We start from the raw sequence: 15,939 nt of genomic DNA, 5'->3' as shown, positions 1-15,939 counted from the left end.
TAACCTGATAAGCACTCCCAGAGGACTATCCCATTAAATGTCCACTTCCCTTCCTTCCTGCTCAAAGCCATGTATAGAACCCAGGATGTCAACCCCATAATTGTCGTGAAGGGGCTCCATATTTATACAGCACCAGCTTACCACACAAGAGAGTCCACCTCAATATTTGGTGCCTGGGAGAAAAGGGCTGGGAAGAGCCAGACAGCAAACACACATCATATGTAGTCACAGTAGGGTGGGCAAAATGAAACAAATATGCTGGAAATACATTCAGAATTTGCTGTTTTATTTCGTTTCGTTTCCTTAAAGCAGCTTCCAGATCAGTGAACCTAATTCAGGAATTGAAGCTGTAATGAGTCCCTACCCCCAACACTCCAAAAAGTTCATTTGTTGAGAGGGTCTGTAGCATAGTGGTGAAATGGTTAGCCTGCAAATCAGCACTCTGCTGGTTCAAATCCTACTACTGCCATGAGCTCAACCGGTGGCCTTGGGTAAGCCACCCCTCTCATCCCCAGCTCCCCCTCTGTATTGTGGGGATAAGACGGCCCCTTCCCACCCGAAAGCGCAGCGGCTAGGGTGGGGGCCGCTTTTGCCACTCGGAGGAAGGGAAGGCAGTTTCCCTTCTTCTCCAGCATACGGGTACGCAGGGAAGGCGGAGCTAAAGGCATATAAGCCTGCTCCTAACCCCCTCCCTTTGCAGAAGAACGCTGGCAGCTCTGCCCACCCACCCTCCCTTTTACAGTGCAGGCTTTTCCGGTCGCTGTTTACCAGGGCCAGGTAGGAATTTTTTCTCTTTTCCCAATTGGCACAAAAGGGGAGAAGGGTTTTTTGCCTACCTTGCACTGTGGGATTTGTGTTGTGTAATTGGTTGGTGGTGCTGTATATAGTTCGGCCACTTGCAGGATAGGATGGCAAATGAGCAGGCCAGTGGCCCCCTCGGCATATCCTCATTGGTGAGGAATTGGGGCAGCTGGTGGGCTGTACGGTAGCCAGGGGTGAGGGCAGACTGCCTCATGGCTCCCCTGTACAAGTAAGGCCCTATTGCTGTACAGCGAGGTGCTGCAGGCTTGGAAGGGGAACCATTTGCCTGGCCGCCGGGTACAGCCATTTATAGGATGGCTCACCCCTGGGGCAGTGGGGGCTCGCCCAGACAGGTCAAGGCGGAGGTCCGAGGTGACCCCAGCACTTGACCTTTACCGCTAGTTAGCTAGATCCTTTGCTGTAGTGACAAGTTATGTTGTAATCAATAAAGTGGCCCAGTTTAATCCCAAGCTTTGTCTCTGCCTTTCATTTCAACTGGGGGGGGGCAATAATACACTGACTTTGTTCAGCACTCTGAGTGAGGCACTAATCTGTCTAGCAGAGCAGTCTATAAGCACAGTTATTATTCTTTTTGGTTCTTACCGCAGCTGTAAGGCAGGCAAGTGCTGGGCTGGCAGCATCCCTTGACCCTTGATGGTCTTTCAGATGGAAGGCCATGAACATGACATAGACCCCCAGTGCTGGTGGAATGCTACGGTGGAAAAAAACTACTGTTCCCTCCCACTGTGTGCCCTTTTATGAAGATGCTACATATGGTAACAAGGGGGTTCCCTGTTTATTAACCAGCATGAAACATAGCTGAAATGTTCACATCTGTCAGTGGACAACAGCAGTTGTAATGTGACACCACAGAAACATATGGTTGCCAAATTTGGGGTTCTTGTAGGGCACCTGTACATTCAGAGCACTGCATACTGACAGCACCGTTACATGTCCCTGCAGTGTCTAACCACGCCTATAATAAGTAACACAACACCCACTTTTGGAAGACACGGAGCCTGTGGTGGGAGTGGGAAAGGATGACAACTTCACATAAAAACAGCTGGCTTCCTACTCTTTCTGCTGGGTTCCCTTACTTATTTTATTTATTTATTTATTTAAAACATTTATAGTGCAGATATACTTCTGATGATGCAATTGGCTACAAAGTTAGAATCTTCCCTCTGATGCAACTGAGAGCCAAGCTACAAGTGACGCCTGACACAGGTTGGACACTTGTCAGCTTCCCTCAAGTTTTGATGGGAAATGCAGGCATCCTGGTCTTGCAGCTGTAATGGAGAGCCAAGCTGTAAAACCAGAACACCTAAATTTCCCATCAAAACTTGAGGGAAGCTGACAAGTGTCCAACCTGTGTAAGATGTCACTTGTAGCTTGGCTCCTAGAGAGGCTATGGGCTCCCTCTATTGACTCCTTTTCTTTTGTTGGTGTAACTTTGTGTCAGCTTTGAGGGCAGCTGCAAACTTCTGAGCAGTTGCCGGATTTTGACCAAGTTTTGCTCTTCCTGCCCAATTTTGGCATTTGCAAAAGAGTGCTTGCATTGTGTATTTCTGGAGCACAAATGGCAGCATTAATCTATTGTGCCAGCGTAACATTTGGTTCAACTTGTGCAAAAGGCATTTGTATCCATCCTATCCCACCCAGCAGGTATAACTGAAGAAGTGGGTAATGTGGCAAGCCCTATAAAAAATCAGTGGGATTCATGGATGCTTTTTCTAGATTGTGGCGATGACCTTAAAAGTACGAGCGCCAGGTGTTCATCTTGTTCATGCTTTTACATTCTTGCTTTCAAATACATTTGTTAGATACGCCTTTAAATTTCAAAAAAGTTTGTCCTTGTTTTCTATCTTCTTCCTTGTATTTTAGGTATAGATGAGTCAAACGAGACTTGACAAAGATCGCAGATCTTCATAAGTCATTTTAAGCTGAACGACAGCTATGTGGGGGACCAATATGATATGAGACTGTGCAGAGAGGGAAGGTCTAATCCTGCATGGTTTCACAAGTGAAAAAGTGACACTCCATTAGCCATTTTATATTTTGTCTCCTTTTCTTTAAAAGGCTATATCTGCTTGGAGGACTTGTGATTGCAAAACCATGCAGGAGGGAAAGGGTTAAAGTGCCATTGTCCTTTCCATATTGTCCTGATTTTAATCAGACCTGCCGTTGTCGTTCAGCTTAGAAAGATGCTGGGAATTTCTAATTAAAGCTCTCCCATCGTCTCATCTGTTTTGCCTTTATTTCTCTCCGTTCTGTTGTAGATTCCACTACCTTTACCTGTTGACCACAGTTCCACAGTTATTGTTACTTGGAAGCTATGCAGTGGTTGTCAACATACAATCTCAGCAGTGGATAGTCGCCATCACCAGGAAGAAACCTCACATACAAAGGTGGATAGGCTGTTCAGTTGCCATGTGAAGCAGCCCTGTGCATTTGTTAACTCATACTTGCTGCAAAAGGCCAGTAATTAATTTCTTTGTGCAGGAAATTCAGAGAAAACTGCCAGCAAAGTTTACCTCTGCAATCGTGTGGCCTAGTCACTTGTTTAAAAAAAATGGCAGCACTGCTTTCCATTAGTGGTATAGTACAAAACAGGTTCTTCGTACCATCAGACAAGGGGACAAAATCTTTGAGGAACCCACAGAGTGCAGCGTTGGGTTAGTTTACACAAGTCTGCTTGTAAGCTCTTATCACATTTTCAGTAAAATTTCCACTGTGATACCTGCAACACAAAGAGAGCCTCTGATTATCATTTCACATAGAGGCAGCCGAAAACTTTCTCTTCTATGTTAATCAGCCCTATTAGCATATGGAGTAATTTGAGCCTCCTTTTGATCTTGCTGTTACACTCAAATAACTTTTGTCTGGTTTAGACAGGATAGTCCAAAGATTTTTGTGCTTAGAAGCACTTCAAGCGTTATGGGTGCCATCTTGCACGGGCACCTGCTGACCCGGTGGATCAATAGACCTGTGATCACATCCTACCCTAAAATAATTAATTTTATATATATATATATATATGAAAGTGAATTGGTTGAAAAATAACATTTTGCAGAGCAGATTTTTTTTTAACTTGGTAGAATGTCTTTACTTCCCAGAAGGCAAGAAAACAATTGTTTCCAGTAATTGGACAGTTTGATTAGAGGCAGGTGGCGAGGAGCTGAAGAAACTGGAGCCACGGAGCCAATTTTAGCGTCAAGCACATTTCCTTTCACTTTAGGATCCGGCAGCATAACATGCAAATTGCTTCCAACAACAAAAAAGGGGAAATGTAAATTTAGTTCCTATTTATTACCCCTATCTGGCACATTATTCCAAGTAGAGGTTTGCAGCACTTCATAGATATGATGTATGTAGTTGTCTCAACTGTTTTGTGCTAACAATACCCAGGGATATAAGATCATAGGAGTTAAGGAGGTTACCTACTAGATCAATCTGCGAAGGCAGATTAGAGGTAAATTTAGGATCTGATCCCACAAACCTCCATTCAGGCAACTAATCTTCACTAATACTTATAATCTCATTTACTTCAATGGTCTCTTGACTTCAAATGGTTTGGAGGAGATCTCGAGGCAAGGACTCAAATGAACTTTAGCAGAAACATTTGTGTTATGTTGGAGGCTTGGTTCCTCTTCTCCTTACCCTCCAATGCACATGGACATGTGCTATTCAGATAGCAGATATATTAAACTTTGCAAAGAAACCATACTGTACCAATCTGTATAGTATGGTTACTTACTGTGCAAAAAGCATTGATTTGGTCACTATTTTTTTGTTGATTGTTTTAGTTGATGAACATGCAAATATCAGTACATTGAAGAAGGGCTGCTTCCCATAGTAAATAGCAAACACATGTTCATCACTGCAGAAAAACCAACAAACCAGCTTCACAGCATAAATACCTGTATCATAGATCCAGAGGAGTTAGCCGTGTTAGTCTGTAGTAGCAAAATCGAAAAGAGTCCAGTAGCACCTTTAAGACTAACCAACTTTACTGTAACATAAGCTTTCGAGAATCACAGTTCTCTTTGTCAGATGTGTTCTCTTCACATCTGACGAAGAGAACTGTGATTTATTGTCGAAGGCTTTCACGGCCAGAGAACGATGGTTGTTGGGGGTTTTCCGGGCTGTATTGCCGTGGTCTTGGCATTGTAGTTCCTGACGTTTCGCCAGCAGCTGTGGCTGGCATCTTCAGAGGTGTAGCACCAAAAGACAGAGATCTCTCAGTCAGTGAGAACTGTGATTCTTGAAAGCTTATGCTACAGTAAAGTTGGTTAGTCTTAAAGGTGCTACTGGACTCTTTTCAATTTAAATACCTGTATGACATCCATGGGGCGTACATGTTTTCCTCTACGGAGACTGAATTTTTATATATGCATATAAAAAAAATTCTGCACATACATGCAGATATGTATAGAATCATAATTTCTAATTCCAAAAGTTTCTCATACATGATCATTAAAGTATCTCTATATTTTAATTAAAATGTATTAAAGGACAAAAAGAGAAAAGGAACAAAAACATAGCAAATAAGTATATTCTCAAAGAATTTACCCACTAGCCACATAAGCATAAAAATAAAACTATGAAGACTGAGCAATCGTAATTCTACCTCCAGCGAGTCTATTGCCAGATCTTTTCTCTCTACAATTCCTGACCATAGTGAGTCCAATCTGAATATAACACTTTTTTTTTAGTATGCCGTTAATTTCACCAAGATGTGGATCTTTTTTATTTTCAAGAGCCAATATTAAATCTTGGGCAGATTTCTTCACTTCTATTTCTTGACAAATACTGGACTGGCAGCGGTAATATAGAAGGCTATCATTTGAAGATCTCTGGGAATATCAGGTGCCATAATTTTGTATTAATGTCTCTGTTTTGTAGGGAATTGTTTTTCCCAACTGGCTGATATAATCCTCCTCACCATTTGCTTCCGGTATTTGGAGGCACATTTACATGTCCACCACATATGAAAGAAGACTTCCATGTCTTCTTCACAAAACCAGCACTGACGACTCACAGTAGATCTTTGCCAGAAATATCTTTTTAAAATCCCTTGAAGAGACATAAATATTTAAGTGGCCTGATTAGCCGTTCATCTAGACAGCTTTTCCTTATGCCTCAGTACAGTCTTGCATCTCCTGGATCGAACCTGTCAATTGGACATGTCAACAGGAACCATCACAGACTGAACAGTAAAAACATTTGATGACTGTCATCTTGTTAGACATCAGTGAGATACAGAAAACATTGCTTAGGACTAAGCCACCATAGCCATGAGCAGAAATGAGCAATCTTAAGCAGTGTTATACTCTCCTAAGGCCATCCTTAGAAGGGTGCTACTCTTCTTAGGATTGCAAAATGTAATGATGTCATACTCAGCCAAGATTGCCAAGCCCTGGTTAGGGTGGAGGGATCCTCCTACTGAGAGCTCCCATTCCATACTGCCACGCCAAGTGTCTGCAGGTTTTTTTAAAAAACAGCATTGTTGCAGGTGTGATGTCACTTCCAGGTAAAACCTAGAACTGATTACTAGTAGCTCAGGAATCACTGGAAACTCCCACTACACTCCCCCCCCCCAACACATACCATGTCTCTGCCCCCAACCTTCCCATCAGTTGCCAGGCTCAGCCCGAGTACCCTATATTTTATTTTATTTTTGTTTGGATTTCTATTCCGCCCTCCCCATGGAGGGCTCAGCTCTCATTATTTTTCCCAGTCATAAAACATAGGCAAGCAATGCTTTCACTGTGGGGAAACTAGCAGTGAAAGGATAAAACAAATCTTCAGTATAATACACAGTCACAGGGCGTATACCATTTTTAACGTTTAGAATGGGAACCCTACTTTTAGTGGGAGTAGGACTGAGGTTCGAATCCCACCAAAGCTATAAACCTTGCAAGAGCGGCTGTCTCTCAACTGATCCTACTTCACGTGGCTGTTATGAGGATCTGTTGAGATGATTCAATACAAGCCACCTTGTGTTCTTTGAAGAAAGTGGGGAGGGATATAAATGTGCCAAAATAACAATGTGTTTTTCTCCTCTTTAAAGCACAAGACCTTGAAAGCAGTTCAGGGTGTGTGTTTTTTTAATGAGAAACCATGCTGGGAACATATGCACGCAGACATCTGACTGAAATCACAAGGTTGCCAGGTCCCCTTAACCTCCGAGAAGGAGGGCAGAAGAAGATCTAACACTTACCTCTGTGATCCCAGCAGGCACAATGACATCACTTCCAGAAGTGATGTCATCATGCCCAGCAGCAGGCATGCTCTTGCCCTTGCCCGCCACCAGGTGTGATGATACCATTTCCGGAAGGGTTGGCATCATGCCCAGCAGAAGCGCACCTGCTGCACACTTCTCTGAGAGGCTTCTTGCCTCTTGGGTCCATTTGCCAGGGCCTTCTCCCCACTGGCCAGGTGAGTGGCAGCAGCAGCCAGAGGCTGAGAGCAGGGGGTCACTGGGGGACTGGCAGCCCTACATAGGAATGAAAGCTGCAAAATATATAGTGTGGAGCAGAGAACATGTAGGAGGGAAAGGGTTAATCGCTCTCTCTCTCTCTCTCACACACACACACACACACACACACACACAGATACACACTTCTTGTTTTAATGTCCTCTCTCCTGAAACTGCTTCCTGTTTCTAGAAGTGAGAACATGGCCCCTAAGGATAATATTAAACAGTTCTTAGTAATCATTCTCATCTGCTTGTCTCTCAGCATTTTCTTCACTTCTTCCCACTTTATTTTTTGTGCAAGATCATTCAAAAATTGCGGGATGCTTCTTACTAGCTCCGCATTTCTACCAGTCGTTGCAAATTAAGTGTTCAAATACTTTGATTTCAGAATCACCTATTTGGTTTGATCCTGATCTTCTGTAGCAATTCCGTCTCGTCCCATGGGAAATTTGAGTCTGTTTCTGCCATCTGTCCCCATCTTGTTTTTAGAATGCCAAGAATGACAAGGAGAAAAACACACACAGCTTTTTAAAAAAGTGTTTGATTCTTCTTTATAAATGTCCTTGCCAATAGGCATTATGGCCTTTTGTTCCAAATGAAATCATAACAGTGTTATTAGTTATGCCAGAAAGTATACCAAAACAGTTCGGGAGATACAAATTTAGCAGTCTCAGCAATACCAAACAGGGATTATTTGCAGTCCTAAAGCACACTTACACTCATCTAAGTCCAATGAAGTCAATATCTATCACTGAGGCTCCACCCACACATTACAAAGTCCTCGTGTTTGTTAGGGGAAAACATGAGAATGTTGTATCACACAGATGATGGGAGTTCTTCTGTGCCTCCTAGACACAAACTAGCACTTTTCTCTTTGCAGCCACAGCATGAAGGAGAAATGGATCCCCCGCCCCGCTACTGTTTCCACATTCACAAACTGCCCTATAGAGCCGCGGTTGGCTCCAGCGTGGAACTCACGTGACTTATGTGGCTACATGCAAGTTTCACAGTGGAGCCAATGACATCCATGGGATGGTTTGAGAATGCAAAAACAGCATGGAAGGGGAGACTAAAGCCTCTGTTCCTGGCAAGCTGTAGTAATGAATAGAAAAGAGCCAAAGCAAGATGGGCAGCCATGTTAGTCTGTCTGAGCAGTAGAAAACAGCAAGAGTCCAGTAGCACCTATATGCACCTATAAGACTAACAAAATTTGTGGTGGAGTATGAGCGTTCGTGAGCCACAGCTCACTTCTTCAGTGGATGTCTGGGAGTCATCAAACTCCTATCATGTATGTGATACAAAGTCCTGGTGGCATTCCCAACAAGCACGAGGACTTTGTAACGTGTAGGAGTCTAATTATGAAGCCACTGGAGATATTCCATCACTCAGTGACAGAACACCTGTTTTGCATACATGTGGCAGTCCTTGGCATGTCTTATTTAAAAAGATCTTAGTTAGATGGACTAGAGAGACCTCTTGTCTCCCTGAGAGCTTGGAGGGCTGGTGGCAGTCAGAAGAGTCAATCCTAGACAGACCAGTGATTTGACTCCTATAAGGCACCTTTATATGTGCATAAAACTGAAACTGTTATTCAGATCCATTCTGCAATGGAGAATTGTCTCACGCTGAGAGCACCATGAGGAAAGATGGAATCATCCATTATACCAGCTTTTATATATCTACTTCCTATCATATCCATTTTCATTTGCTCCAGACTTCATAGTCATTATTAAATTTTCTGCCATTTCCATTTACCGATGCTGATATTGCAAAGATGAATGTGCTAATGAAATATTAGCAGCAACGCTGTGTGTAATTCTGACCTCAACTATTAGGAAATGTTGACACTGTGACAATATTAAGGAGCTAATTGGCAACCAATTAACTTGATGCAGCAAGGGAAGATTTGCTATGTTGTGCAAGTACAGGAAAGCCATGGGGAAAGGCAGAGCACATTTCTGCCCCTCACAAATATATCCCACACAGAATATTACAGTTCATGTAATTGTTTGTAATGGCTCCTGCTGACAAAACTAAATGAACAAAAGAAGAACAAACTCAAGTAAAACAAATAGAAGGTCTTTGCCTCCACTGCTTCCTTTAATTATATACAGTATATTCTTTATTCCAAGATTTTTCTTCTTCTCTTCTGTTTCAGAGCTCCTGGTACTGTTTGGTCTTATATCAATGGGCTCACAAATAGAGAGTGAGAGAGGCATGTAGTAATAAATGATGGCTGCCTCTCGCTAGCCAGGTAAACGAAGGTAGAGGGAGGGAGTGGGGAATTCCTGCCCCCAGCGGGGAACTGGCCACCCAACAACTATTGTTTACTGTGAATGCAGACAATTAATTACTTCTGAGTCACATGCAAGGGGAAGAATGGAAGAAAAGGGAGTCTGAGAGCCAGAGGGCTTTCCCATGGTTGGCTGTTACGTATGAACCATGGCCTATACCAACTCCTTTTCTATTTACATATTCAGCATAAACTTGAACTTTTGGCTATCTTTTGAACCCTGTATGCCTATGGCATCCCAGAAGACTCTGACACATGGAAAGCAATGAAATAGAGAGAAAATGTTGCTATTCTGGAGGGGGGAGGAATTCAAATTTAAGTGGCTGCAATATAGCACTGTGGCATTTTACTTTATTCAAACAAACCAGTCTGCAGTATGAAATGAATCTTTTTTTCCCAGTAAGTTATAATACGATTTTATCCTTCTTCATTAATGTGACATATTGTTGCAGTCCATCAGGAACAGGGGGAGAAAAACACACTAGGAAACTATCTCAAGCACTTAGAGCCAAGCTACAAGTGACGTCTTACACAGGTTGGACACTTGTCAGTTTCCCTCAAGTTTTGATGGGAAATGTAGGCGTCCTGGTCTTACAGCTTGGTTCTCCATTACAGCTGCAAGACCAGGATGTGCCTACATTTCCCATCAAAACTTGAGGGAAGCTGACAAGTGTCCAACCTGTGTAAGACGTCACTTGTAGCTTGGCCCTTAGTAACAGCTCATAAACATCCCTGGCCTGGGCAGGCACATGCACTTGAATACAAAAAGCATGCGCTTACCTTGCACCAAGCACACCAAGACCATACTTTGCTGCAGGTTTTTTTTTTCAGCTGGAACATGGTGGAACGGAGTTCCGGAACCTCTTGAAAATGGTCACATGGCTGGTGGCCCCACCCCCTGATCGCCAGACAGAGGGGAGTTGAGATTGCCCTTTGGTCCGCTGGAGCGGCGCGGAGGGCAATCTCAACTCCCCTCTGTCTGGAGATCAGGGGGCGGGGCCACCAGCCATGTGACCATGTTCTCCAAGGGCAGCCCACTGAGTTCCACTGCCTCTTTTCCCAGAAAAAAGCCCTGCTTTGCTTCATAAACAGTAGCCTTTTTATTCTTTTTTTTTAAATCAAGGTTTCAGTTTTTGTTGTGTAAGCAGCTTCCCTCAGAAAGCAGATACGGGGGAAAAAAGAAGCTCACAGCATGTGTCAAAACAAACACTTGCATTTGAAAATGTCTTTAATTTCAGTTCTATTTGAAATGTTGACCTATAGACCTTACGCTTGACTCCACATCAAAAACTCTCAATAGACTCTTTCAGAATTAATGGATGTATATTGACTTTTTGGATTGAAAGCGCTCAGTGTGATCTTCATTTGTAATCTGAGCAACAAGTGAATTATGTAAAGATTCAATTAATTATATTATTTCATATTTCATCATTAACTAAAATATTTTACATTCATCATCATCATCATCATCATCGTTACCTTAACAAAGTTAATTATTTAAATAGGTTTGGGAATTGTTGTAGTCTTTGGGGAACAGAAAGAACGGATTCAATTGGAGACCCAGAGAATTCTCATATAGAACAAACATGTTTCAATCCATGCTCTTCATCAAAGAGTTTGATTCAAGAGAGCTAAAAAAAACCCACAGCTCAGTAAATCCTGCAATGGCTCTTGATGGAGTTATACAGACATATTTTGGAAACATTTTTTAATCAAATCCTCCCTAATGAAAAGCATTTCCTCAAAACATGTTGATGTTACTGTTCTTTCAATACCTCCTTTCTTGCTTCCGTTGATTCTCTGCCTTCTGATCTCTATTATCCAGCAGCGATTCATATAGTGCTTCCTTGCAGACGACTCGATTCAACAGTGAATGAGGGAGGAGAATCTCAGGCCTTTCATAGGTGGTGTCATGATAGGGTTGTCAGGTCCCTATACCCTCCAGGCGGAGGGGGAACCTTGCACTTACTTCATCCCCTCTGCGGGTTTTTTGTGAGCGTGCTCCTAGCACTTGCATAATGATGCAACATTATGATGCAACAATGTAATTTCCAGAAGTGACATCGTCATGCCCGCTGGGAGTGCGCACACCATACGAGTTCCTCAGGTGCCTGCCAGTGGCAGGCAATCTCCGGACGGCCCAAAACCTTCACTGGCAGGCACCTGGGATTCCTATGTCATAAGGCAGCAGTGGAGGCAAAGGATGCAACTACAATGCTACCAAGTCAGGCCATTAGCCTATCAGGGCCAGTGTTTATGTACTCTGACAGGCAGGGACTGAACCTGGGACCTTCTGCATTCTAAGCAGATGTTCTACACTGACCCATGGCCCCTCCCCAGTTACCATTGGCTACTGAGTGGAACCCTTACTCAGAATGGGCTACTGGCATCAACACTCATGCAAGCAATGCATACCAGTCATCCATTGCATGTGTAGCTCTGGCCATTGCTGTCAATAGTCATTACTTTCCTCCATTGCTGAGTAAATTTTTGGACTGTAAATAATTCCAAGGATCAAGACAAGTGTGCAATTTAAATGTTCTTGCATAAAGTGATGTAACCACCGTTTCCAATGTGTGCATCTGTTGTCAAATCATAAGCTACATGAGTGACACCACTCATTAGTTCTGCTCCCAGCAAGTAGCTTGCATTTCTGTCATCTCTGCCAGAAGTCTTCAAAACCTGAATCATCTCTGGAAAGGACAAGCACTGCCACTTAGTTGTATCTAGGCTAGCAAGAATGCTGATGGTGTGACAGCTGTTTCCTTCACAGGTCCTGATCTAGTTCCCATAGTCTCTAGAAGTAATGGAAATCAAAACCATATTACCTACCACTCATGGGATGATCATACTAGAAGTTCTGCACATTTGAGGATTAATGTACCCAGTCTGTGTTTAATGTATGATGCAGTTCTATATTGGCTGGAATAAAAATATACTACAAGCTAGTAACATTCATTGCTATGTATGAATCTCTCTACAGAAGACACCTTGGCGCGTGTTCGTCAAATGTAGGGAGACGCAAGGTTAGCCGGGAAGCGTAGTTTAAAAAGACAGAGCCAGCAAAGATCGCTCCTCAAAGGGTTTGTTAATTTCATCTTCGCCTCCCTGAAGGCTCTGTCAATTTCACCTCTCAGGTCTAAAACTGCATGGGATCACAACCAGAGGGCAGTGAGGAATGGGAATGGGCTGGAGCTGCCTTCCAGAGCTGGACTTGAACCTGGAGAGGTTATAATTGGCTGAAGTTTCCCTTCTGCCATTTCTCAGTCCCTTCACACAGCTCCAGTGTATAGCAAAGTCTTTGCCCTGCCTCCGGCTCTATCTTTTTCAACTACCCTTCCCAGCTAACATTGCATCTCCTGATACATGTTCTTCACGTCAGATGTCTCATGCAGAGAGACTCTACGTGAAATGGCTTATCAGTGCCACCTATGATAACCCAACAATATCTTGCTTGGTTCTCCCTCTCTTCCCCTAGATGTGAGAACATCCAGTTAAGAGCTTCCTTGCCCCTGTGCACATTGATAAGATGCGGAAAACTGAGAGCCAAACCACACGATACAAATTACACACGAATTACACAAAAACTTATTTACACGTGTTCCAACATTGTTTTCAACTACACGCACCAGGACTGCAGGACCTCCATCAAACTCATGTTTGTGATGGCACGGGTTTTCTCCGCATACCTCCAAGATATCCCATCATGCATATCCACTTTGCACAGATAGGAAGATATAGGAAATAAGGACGCTCTGCATTGCTGAGTTACTGATCGTGACCGTGTACACGCGCCGCCATGGCTACACCGGAGCAGAAAATTTTGAATGCGTGCCTGGACCAGGACACAGGATCATCGATAGAATGCTGGACATGGGCATTTGGGGTAACACAGGACTCCTGACACTCGCTCTGTCTCATGTAATTTGTATTGTGTGGTTCGACTCTGAGAATACCTTAAGGATCACCTCTCCTGGTATAAGCCCATGCAGAAGTTTCATTCAGAGCAGTAATGCCTTTTGGTCATTCCTACCCCCGAACAGGTAACATTCCACTTCTGCCTGAGGGCTTCTTCTGTGGCTGCTGCCATGTTATAGAATAGCCTTCCAGATAAAAATTTTAAGTTTTACATCTCTCTTTCTCACTGAGGAGGGCTTGTAAACAGAACTCTTTAGAAGAGGCTTTCGCTGCTTGAGATGATAGCTTTGTGAGTGCTTTGAAATTTAAAACATTTTTATGACAGTTGCTTTCATTTTGTTCTTTTGTGTTTGTACTGTTTTTATTGTTGTTACTCAACTTATGTCCCAGTTATCTGGGACAAAGGCAGGGTTATAAATATTGTAAATTAATAAATAGGTACCTAGGTAGATTAATAGGATGATGTCTCTTGCCTCCATTGGTAAAAACTATTTATTCCTATCCTGTTTATTACCTGGTTACCAATCTATATGAAGACCTGTTTATCTTATGACTGTTAAGGTTACTTTAGAGCCTTTTGCAAGACCTTTGTCAAAAACATCTGGAAGTCCAACCATATTATTTCTATCTAAATGTTTGTCAACACACACACACACACAAATTCTAAGAGATTGGTAAAATGGGACTAAAGTAAGGACTTCTCTTTGCAAATACTGTACTGATTCTTCCACTGTAAGGCTTATCTAGTGTTAGCAATGTTTTCCACCAATTTACAGCCAGGTTCAGGTAGCCAGCTCAAGGCTGACTCGGCCTTCCATCCTTCCAAGGTCGGTAAAATGAGTACCCAGTTTCCTGGGAGTAAAGTGTAAATGACTGGGGAAGGCAGTGGCAAACCACCCCGTAACAGAGTCTGCCAAGAAAACGTCATGATGCGATGTCCCCCCCATGGGTCAGTAATGCTTGCACAGGGGACTACCTTTACCTTTACCTACAGACCTGTAACATTCTCCAAAGCAATTTCGATTCCCCTCCCCTTGGATCTCTCGCTTTTTAAAAACGCTGATACATCTCTACCATCTAAATTTTTATTAAGGAGGCTAATTTAAAATGATTAAATATATAGCATCCAGTTCACATGGTATTCATACAACCACATAGTGCCTGCGATGGAAAGCACTTAGGTTTGCAGAACACGGGTCAGTGATTTCTACTAATTTGTTCCTTGTTCTTGCGAGATAAGGGGGTTTGGGGGGACTGTAGCAGTAGGGGAAAGTAGGAAAATCTAACTCTTAAAATTTTAATTAGTGAATTAGCCCCTCCCCCCAAATTCATCCCTTGTAACTTTCTGCAGGTGATTAGCACAAATGTTTAGCCTCTTGTCACCAGACCTTTGTTCTTTTGAGGATACAAGAGACAACACTAATATTCTAGCAGAAACTACTGAACTGACACACATTAGTAGATCAGCTGCTGATTTAAACTGCACAGTTCCATACAATCGGTCTTGTGAAATACGAGTCCTTCTCAGATCATTTGATAATTTCACCTCCCTTATTATTCTACTGGTCCTCTGCATGCTTCAAACAGACAGCTGTTGAAATGAGCATGTTCTGCCTGGTTCTGACTGATCTTGTTGACAAAATATATTCCAGTCTTCTTATTAAAATCCCATTTTCAGATTTTCACTTTATCCAAGTAATTCCAGACACACATGTACGTAGAGCTCCCAGAAACCCTCGAAATGAGACACTGTCTGAATGTGTTAAGCACAAAATAAATTTAATTCCATCGTAATTAAGAGTCAATTATGTAATCCTTACCACTCTGAAAACATATCATTACACTTCACGTATATTGTGCCGCTCATTTTTGGAATGCAAAAAGCATTTTGTAAATAGCGTTCTGTACTCTATGAAGCTGCTATCCCTGAGACAGGAAAGGGAAAGAAGAAACACAAACTCATAGTAGACATGATGGAGATCCTGGACTGCTGCAGCTCTTTTAAAGGGGTTTCAGTAATAGAAACTCCTGCCTCCCCAGTCTGCTTTTAGCTCATTCTAGGAATAAGGTCTTCTGCCCATGGCAACAATAACACAGTTTTTATTTGCAAAATCATACAGAGGAAAAAGAGTTAAATCCTCCTCCCCCCCCCCCTTCCAGGTGCCCCCAATCCAAATCCTGGCTGCATGCAATTGTAATTGGACCTTAAAAGATGCTGGGGCGATCCAATCCCAGAGTCTCTTCTATTAATTCATTCACCTTCAAACTGAGAGACTCAACGAAACTAACCCATTTCTGAAGTTACTTCCACAACAGGGACTAAAGCTGCAATCAATAAAAGCCACTTAACCTAAAATAAGCACAAGTTCAGAAAATGTTGAAGGCAGGCAAGGACCACAACATCTTCTAATGGCCAAGCTTCACATGCTGCTTCCAGCAGCTTCTC

The sequence above is a fragment of the Eublepharis macularius genome, chromosome 1 (genome assembly GCF_028583425.1).
Source record: "Eublepharis macularius isolate TG4126 chromosome 1, MPM_Emac_v1.0, whole genome shotgun sequence".
NCBI lineage: Eukaryota > Metazoa > Chordata > Lepidosauria > Squamata > Eublepharidae > Eublepharis > Eublepharis macularius.
Note: the sequence above shows the minus strand (reverse complement) of the source record.